The sequence below is a fragment of the Mytilus galloprovincialis genome, chromosome 13, assembly GCF_965363235.1.
Source record: "Mytilus galloprovincialis chromosome 13, xbMytGall1.hap1.1, whole genome shotgun sequence".
Lineage (NCBI taxonomy): Eukaryota > Metazoa > Mollusca > Bivalvia > Mytilida > Mytilidae > Mytilus > Mytilus galloprovincialis.
Window position 1 is genome coordinate 49,578,336 of NC_134850.1, and position 9,221 is coordinate 49,587,556.

Sequence of the window (9,221 nt, forward strand, 5' to 3'; positions counted from 1 at the left end):
CATCTCTACATTTTGCCGAAATCAGTGCACGTCTAATCACAAGTTATGGATTTATACGACCTGAAAGTATTTCAACCGATTTATATTTAAGGTTTTCTGTTTGACTTTGATATTGGACTATAAAAACTCCTTGTGATCTTAAGAAAGAGCACTAGTGATAAAATGTTTAGACATGTTCAAGCCTTCCTCGACAACTGTGAGCAAAGAACCTCGAATATGTCTTGAAGCATGCATTTAAAAAGAGATATTGATAAGACATTGAGGGTGGGATTCTACACCAAAGGGATAAGTCATTGATCATTTAGATGATTCACAATGACAATAATAGCAAGTTCTTCATCTCTTTTCGTTGCTGTTAGCTTTGTTTTTTCTTGTGAATTGCATAATTTGCAGCAATTCCATCCCTTTTTAGCATTACACGACTAGTAGATTCTATGAAATGTCTAGTAAGGGTCCATCTAACAATCGCAGACTTTTGATTTGTTATGTCTACAGTGCCACCTAATCCCCTTGAGGCTTTTATAACGGTCTTTTCTGTTGTAGTGTCATAGTACTGTTAAAATGTCCAGGAATCTGTCTAAAAAGCAAAGTAGCCATCTATAAAAGGTGATCGAATGTTCTCAGAAAATTGAAGCATATCGAGTATCCACCTTCGTGCGGTACGGTACAAAAATATAATGTTACATTTGAGATGACAATCTCAAGGACGAAACCAATTTTCCTCTTATTCTGCTCTAACATTTGACAGATAAATGTCTACTATTTCAAGGTACATATCCCAGTATGTAGATGTAAGTAATACATCACATCCCAATTGCGTATATGTATCTATAAGAGGCTGTATATGAGCTTCGAATAGCTCCGTCATATGAGCGTTATGAATTTTGTCTGGCTTCAATTGCTGAAATAATGCATCTGAGACAAATAAATACGAAATCATTGATTAATAAAGGTACAAATGTATGAAATATTATATAAATTTTAATTATTTTACATTTTGCGTTAAAAAAAATATGAAATTAAATTGGAACGTACTCTATTAAATGCAAAGTATTCGTAGTGTTAAAATTTTACAAAAACTCTTTAATAACGAATTAGTTTTGCTAAACTTTATTTGAAATCGTTAAAATAACATGAATAAGGTGTAACAACAATGTATATAATAACAGAAATCATATCACGGCTGTTATTTTACAATGTTGACCTCAAAAGTTTTCTTTGTCGATTTTTCGTTCAAGTAAACTAACGGACTTCAAAGCCCATTTTACGAAAATTGCACCGTACGATTTTTTGACGACAAGTCAAAATGTTAAGTTTAACATTTGAACTACCAATACTGTGATTTACAGCCGTATAGTCCGAATGACAATTAAACTCCTTAAATAAGCGACTTTTCGTTACTCGGTCACCGTACTATTAGCTCTATTTTAGATTATACATCTATAATACTAAAATTACGAGGTCCAATTTGTCAGCCGTCATCACGTAAAAACGACGAATCACAGAATTCAACTTTATATATAACTAATATAGTACAAAGGTGTAGATTAAAAATTACACCACTCAAGGCCCTTTTGTTTTCCACGTAATTAATTACCGTATGACCATGGTACCGTATGACCATGGTCATACGGTCGTCATACGGTCTGATTAGTCAGAGGCTAAACGTCAGGTTCGGGTAAATCTGTTAACGATATTTCTGTTATTTCATTGGTTATAAATACTGCTTCGCGGATGTTTCCGGAATGATTTTTTGGGAAATGAAGGTCTTTTTAACGTCTGATTGGCTATTAATGAGTGGCATGCATTATATGTTCAACGCGTCCGTAAGTGGGGTCGGATTGAAATCATGATACTAGGTTATATGTACATATTATGATAAAGTGTTCATTTGCGATAGTGATTAGTTATGATGATAACTCACGACAAACTGTCAATTTGGTGCAAATTATATAATCTTGTGACAATGTGGTGATTTAATCTTGTAATTATGTTGCTATTTTGTTAAGAAACTGTACATTTATGTATTATTGCTATTCTCTAAAAATAGAACAGTAATGCGTATAATTTACACTTTAAACTGCGTATTAAAACGGTTAAATGATTGAGATCGACGAGCATTGAGATACTTTTGTGTTAGATTTCTTCGTAAGCTTAGATTTTAAATAGTAAATACACAAAACGTATGCTCTATGTATAAAAATAATAACGATTTATTTTTCATTGCTTGGACATATTGATTAGAAAATATTAGAATCATGGAATTTACCGAAGATGTAATTTCGTTTCCAGCATTCATCGCTTCATTGATTTCTGGTGTAAATAAACAAACCCGACGATACTTATTAGAAGAATACAAAAATAACAAGGTGAGCAATATGGTTTCTTATGTGCAAAGAAGCCTACACCAAGCACCACTGTATTGTTATTTGCAAGGGTTTCAGTGCACTTATGATACTATAGTGTCAGCTGTTGCAAATTATATAATTTATCTTTAGCTCTATATTTTGACAATGACCCCCAATGCAATCATTTATACGATCCTTCGAACCCCCCAAAAAAACTTGCAATACAGTGAACTCCCAAATAGATGTTTGCATGTGGGGTAGATAGTTTAATGATCTTTGATGTACTCGTACCTGATAATTTATTCTTTGTAGCTGTCAGGAGACTGATTTAGAAGGGGGCCAGGGGGCATGCAATCCTTTTTGGGGAAATTTGGTGGGCCTGCACTCATGAAAATTTCTGGATCCGCCACTGGTTGTTGGACCATAATAGTCCCAGTATGAACACAGTGGTGATCAGCAGTCATTATAAAAAAAGAAGATGTGGTATGATTGCCCATGAGACAACTGTCTACAAGAGACCAAAATGACACAGACATGAACAACTATAGGTCAATGATGATCAAAATCTATACAACATAGTCAGCTATAAAGGCCCTGATATGACATGTAAAACAATTCAAACCAGAAAACCAACGGCCTTATTTATATAAAAAAATGAACGAAAACAAATATGTAACACATAAACAAACAACAACCACTGAGTTGTAGGCTCCTGACTTGGGACAGACACATACATAAATAATGTGGCGTGGTAAACATGTTAGCGGGATTCTGATCCCCCCAAACCTTAGACAGTGGTACATGTATAACAGTACAACATAAGAACGAACTATAAAAATCAGTCAAAAAAGTCTTAACTCATCAGATTGCCCATTGATATATCAAAAGCACTGAAAATTTTATTTGATATGTCTGATTTCAATTTATTCACATCATCAGGTCTTACACTTAGTATATTTTTTCGTAACAAACATTACTATTTGGTTGATTATCTAGGGAATCACTGAAGCATGACTGGAGAAGTCGCCCCCTTCCCCCTTATTGTCCCACCTGACCTAAGAATCTGTCCGTTCTAAAACCATTAACGTCATACATGTACAACAATTACTTTTCCATTGTGGCATCATATATTTTGTATTAAAACATCAAAATTTTACATGGAATATTTGTGATGTACATGTACAGTTTGTAATGGTGGACATATTCATATTGTAGCAATAAGGTGTATTCAAAGCAAAATAATTAATAATAAATCAACTCAATGGATAGAAGCATACTGTTTAGTCAATTTTTTTTTCACACAGCATCTGCATAGAGTGATGAGATATAAATCAGGAGATCAATCACTGGTTTTGGAGGCAAGATATTTCATATTTTACTTATTTGGGTAGATACATGTAACACAACATTTATCTCGTCATAATACCTGTACGCTCAGTGTTCTTCATGAAAACTATCACACTGATTTTAAACCATTATAGGAAAGCAAAGTGTATAAGCAAACATTTCAGGAGGCTGACTGCAATAGTCTGTATATTATCTGAAAAAGCTTATTTCTTGTCAACTTTCTTATTATATCAAACATTTTAATAGATGTCTCCCAAATTTGGTGTCTTTCTATAAGCTTTTTTCAAAGTCATTTTCATTTATTTTTCAACCCGGCCCAGAAATATGTGGTTACCTTTAATATAGCTGATTTAGGGAAAGGCGACCTGGGTGAAACAAAGGCTATATTTATTGTCAATGCAAACATTTTACCTGTTCAACACCAAATGCTGTCAAGTTTGGGGTCTCTGGCCATGCCATGACTTTTTTTTAATAATAATAATTCATGTTACATGTACTTGTACATCTCCTTTGAATTTGTTTGCTTATTTGTTCTATGGTCTCTTTATGCATATCTATCTATATACCCCATTTTCATGGTCCTACAAAAATGTTTAAAATGTATACATTTTACTTTTTTCTAGCTTCTCTCATGTGATAGCTGTACCTTTTTGGTCACTATTTATGTGTTGCATTTAAATAGGAATTGTAACACTTTACAGTGACTGAACAGGTAAAAGAAATACTTCTCAAGAAACAGAAAAAAGAAAACTACTTGGAACAGCACCAGACTACATGTATGTATGAATAGAAACTAAGATCGGAATAGCATGGAGGATATTATATGTCCTTGTGAATAAGCAAGGAAAGCTTTTAATAATAGTGCCTATTTTTTAATTTACTCTATTTTTCATTCATTATCTGTGCAAATTTCAACATAATATGTCATAAATTCTTATCTAACTATACTCAAACTTTTAGTGGTGGATCCAGAAATTTTCATAAGCGAGAGCCCACTGACTGCCTAAGAAGGGGCCAACTCCAATCATGCTTCAGTGATTCCCTATAAAAAAACAAAATATTCCTACAAAAGGGATGGCCCAGGCCCCCTGAAAAACCCTCTTAATTCCACCCCTGACCTTAATTTAATATGACAAGTGTTTCATTTACCAAAATTCTGGTGCGTTTCTGTGATAGATATCATGCACAATTTTATAAATGAGAGGGGAAAGAAGATCCACATGTGGTGTACCTGCACATGACAATTGCAAACTGCCCCATTTTTTCTATCACAACCAATCAACTGATCATGCTGAAACTGACATTACCAGAGAGTACACATCAAATGAAAAATCACAAATAACTGATACATATTATCAGATATTATAGAAATAATTATCTTTCAAATTTATTACAAAAAAAATGTGTGCTCAATCTTGTAGATAGATATAACTGGATCTCATATACATGTATGTAAGTACCAAAGACAACTGTCTATCCAAGTCACAATTTATAAAAGTAAATTATTAAAGGTTGGAGTTTAGTCTTCAACGCAAAGCAGCACTTTTATATATTCAATCAATCATGACAATGGCATTTGGGGTTAAACATGTTCTCGTAGGTAAATAATATTGCCTCAGAATTTTTTCATGAGAGTGTTATAGTCTATAGAGTATTACTTCCTGTTCGGTGGAATAGTTAAATAGAAGTCAATACGTTCTTGCTCAATCCTATGTCGCTTTGAAGGTGTCATGATTGTCATCCTCAGACTTAGCAATGTGTTACTGTAATTTGAATTTCAAAACAACTGAGTGACGTTTTTCGAAGCACTGGTCAACTCTACCATAGCGAATCACATTACTTTGACAATCAGTAAATTCCAGCCAAAAATATCTTTATAAGTAAAGAATTGTCACATAAATATAAAAACATAGAGTACACAGGAAATCGCAAAGTTCACATAGTCTAGTATGATTAATCATTTAAAAAAAAAAAATGAGCAAAAGGGGGGGGGGGAATGGGGTGTACGCCTTATACATCCCCCTCTGGATCCGCCACTTCCTTCTGTTGTTGTCCATTTTGTCAAGTAGTAATCCTCAAAAGTACTTGTAGGTTATATGCTATTTTTATCAAGTTGATTATAGACACAAAATACATTTTATTATAATATCATTCCCCATTTCCATTCTCAACTTTATAAAATCTCCTTCCATTATAACACGGGTAGACCAATAATACACCAAAAATGACAAATTAGTAGAAAAAAGCACATGTTTTCATATTTCTTGAAGTGCAATATTCCAATAAAAATAAACTACTCACAAACCACTGATCTCAATATAATCAGCTAAAATACGGCAAGCTTTTTAGAAAAGCTATTACTTGTATTGCCAATAATTAAGAAGTTCCGGGTCGAGTCCGCTACCGATACCAATAGTATATTCACCTGTTACCTATTACCTTATCTGTACGTTCCGCATCTGACAGGCGCACCACCAAACGTTGTATTCAGGATTAATATGCTATATACACGGGTCATAACCACAGGGTTGACACTACTAAATTGTCAAATTGTTACCTATTGTAGTATTTTAATCAGTAAGACTTTCTAAGATAACAATACGAATACTAAAAATCTGGACTAAAAATAAGGCGTATAGGTACAGTTTTCAATTTGTTAGTGGGCATGACGTAAAACAGCGAAGCAAAGAATTCAACTTTATTTATAACTTATATAGGACAATGCTGTTGATTAAAAAATACTCCATTCCAGGACCTTTTGTTTTCCAAATAATTAATATTATTGTTTCAGTTCGACGGGTTCAAACAGAAAGACATGAAAGCAGAGAAAACTGTGTATCTTATAATCGGCATGACTTTATCAGATGACAACACTAATACTAAAATAGGGCTTGCGCATAGTTATATACTTTAATTCAGTCACGGACCCGTGATATCACGGGTGTGTTCTAGTGTAATTTAAACTTGTTGAAATGAAGTTAGTTTAAAATTTATCAAAGTAAGCTTTAAGAATTCCCTTTTTTTAATTTAGATTTATTATGCATGTCTCTATACAAAGTATGCGACGCGTAACAGTTTATAAGTAGGTGTTCTCTTATATGCATTTGATACGGTGCATTTATTATGGATATATTTCAGACTTCATTTATGAAAGGAAATCTGTAGAGCAGAAATTTGATTTTTTTTTGTATCAATTTAAAATGTATATTCAATTTCACTTCAAACGATAAAGTAAAACTTCTTCAAAACTTATATATGATGTATATATAGTTCGGCGTCTGCAAAAAAGAAGTCAAGGAAAGTGTTTATCTCTTCTTCACAAATACGTATTTTATTGAATCTCGATATTTATCATGTTTATAATTTTTCTAACAATGACGTTCTACCTCCATAAGCCTGCAAATGTCATGGCGGGTCACAATTATTAGCATTGATATCAAAGATTTTTTTTTGTATATCACATGTTTTTCAGTTTAATGTGTTGAGATCAGTGCTTCTCATATGGTAGGGTACATGAGAACTATATTTTGAAGTTCCTAAAGTATAACTTGGGAAAAGAAATATGGTCACCTCAGGCTTTCTCCCGACGGCAGTAAAACCCTTGCTCAAGTGGGCGTCCGTTTTAGATGTTTCCTGTACGCACCCTTGTCCCGTCGGAATGGGGACGTTAGATCATATGCCTCGTCATCAGATAGGGGCACGCTCTCTGCACGTTAATGCAACAACTCTTGAGGGGTCCGTATGTAGTTTGTTCCAATGCTAAATTTCCGTCCCTATTCGATATACCCTATTTTTTTCTGTGGCAGTCTAAGTTTTTCCGACCTGCAACCCAGTTGACTTCTATTACCAGACCTACCTATTGTTTTTATTGTATATTTGTTCTAGTCCTGAATGTGCAATAAATATTTGCCACCGGAAGTTAAGCAGTCCATCAATCTTTCAATCTATTTAGAAGTATCCAAACAGTTTTTAAAATCAGTTGTTCAAACTTTCTGCTTCACACTTTTGTAAGTAGTTATTATGGTGAATACATTAAGGTAAAAAGTACAAATATATGCTGCACCAAATTCTGCCACGATTACCCTTTTGTAGAAGTTTGAAATCTTGGCTCGCCTTTTCAGAATCTAAAGGACTATGGGTAATCTCATTGTTCGTACACCAAAATAAAAATAACGTTACGTCATTGGATGGGTTTTCATTGTTTAGAACGTTTTAAACCAATCACAACGTTTTGGTGTACGCTTTTTAAAATATTACCCAGAATGAATTAGATTCTGAAATGGCGATAATAACCATGATTTCTATTATTTAACGATAAACTTCGACTCATAGAATTTTTGAATTTCATCTTTACTTTTCCAAACTGTCCAGTTCAATGATATTGATAAGTATAAAAGGACTTTAGGATAGTAACATTACATCCAGGATAATATTTAAATCATTGTTTAATCAAAGTGGCTTCAGTATTGATATCTTCCATACAAAATTAATGTGTTCTCCTTGATAATAATTGCTGTTCTTAAAAACGGTCCCTTGTACCCAGTTATTATAATGATACTCGTAGGTGTCTTTTTTTGTGGTCACGAAAGTACAAGCCTGATACTTTAAAGGAATTTGATCAGGGTTTTTTTAATTAACATAAACGATGCATTGTTTTTTTCTTTGTGTAAAATGTCCTGTACCACGTCAGGAAAATGGCAATTGTTATATCATAGTTCTTTTCTGTGTGTGTAACATTTTTACGTTGTGTTTCCGTTGTTTCGTATGTTTTCTCCTATATTTGAGTGTGAATTCACATTACTATAAGACGTGTCACGGTACTTTTCTATCCCAAATTCGTGTATTTGGTTTTGATGTTATATTGGTTATTCTCATCGGATTTTGTCTAATTCTTAGTCCGTTGCTGTGTGTGTTACATTTTAATGTTGTGTCGTTGTTCTCCTCTTATATTTAATGCGTTTCCCTCAGTTTTAGTTTGTTAACCCGATTTTGTTTTTTGTCCATAGATTTACGAGTTTTGAACAGCGGTATACTACTGTTGCCTTTATTTATAGTACAGTAGACATTATAATATCGGAATAAATTAAATTTGTTTTTTTAAGAAAAGACTAAGTGAAATAAATGATCCTTACCAAGTGTTGTTAAATATTTTGGTCTTGATGAAAAGTGCAATATGTTATCAATGGCTAAAAGGGATGCAAAAGTAAACCGACTTAAGGATCCTCATGAACCAACTGAAAAAAGAACTTGCCACATATGTCCCTATGAAACTTATTTTACTCCTCAAAAATTCAAAGTTGCGTCAAGTAATATAGCGATGAAATAACGATGAAAAATAATATTTAAAACAATTTTTGCAAAAGTCCTATCCAAATAAAATCTAACGAATACGGTCACACAATGACCAACATTTGCACCGCAAAATAAAGGAACAATTGCAATGTTGCAAAAAGGTTAATAACGGGTTTAAAAACAGTCCCATTTTCCAAATTAGTTTAATTTTCAAATATCTTTATTAACTAGCTG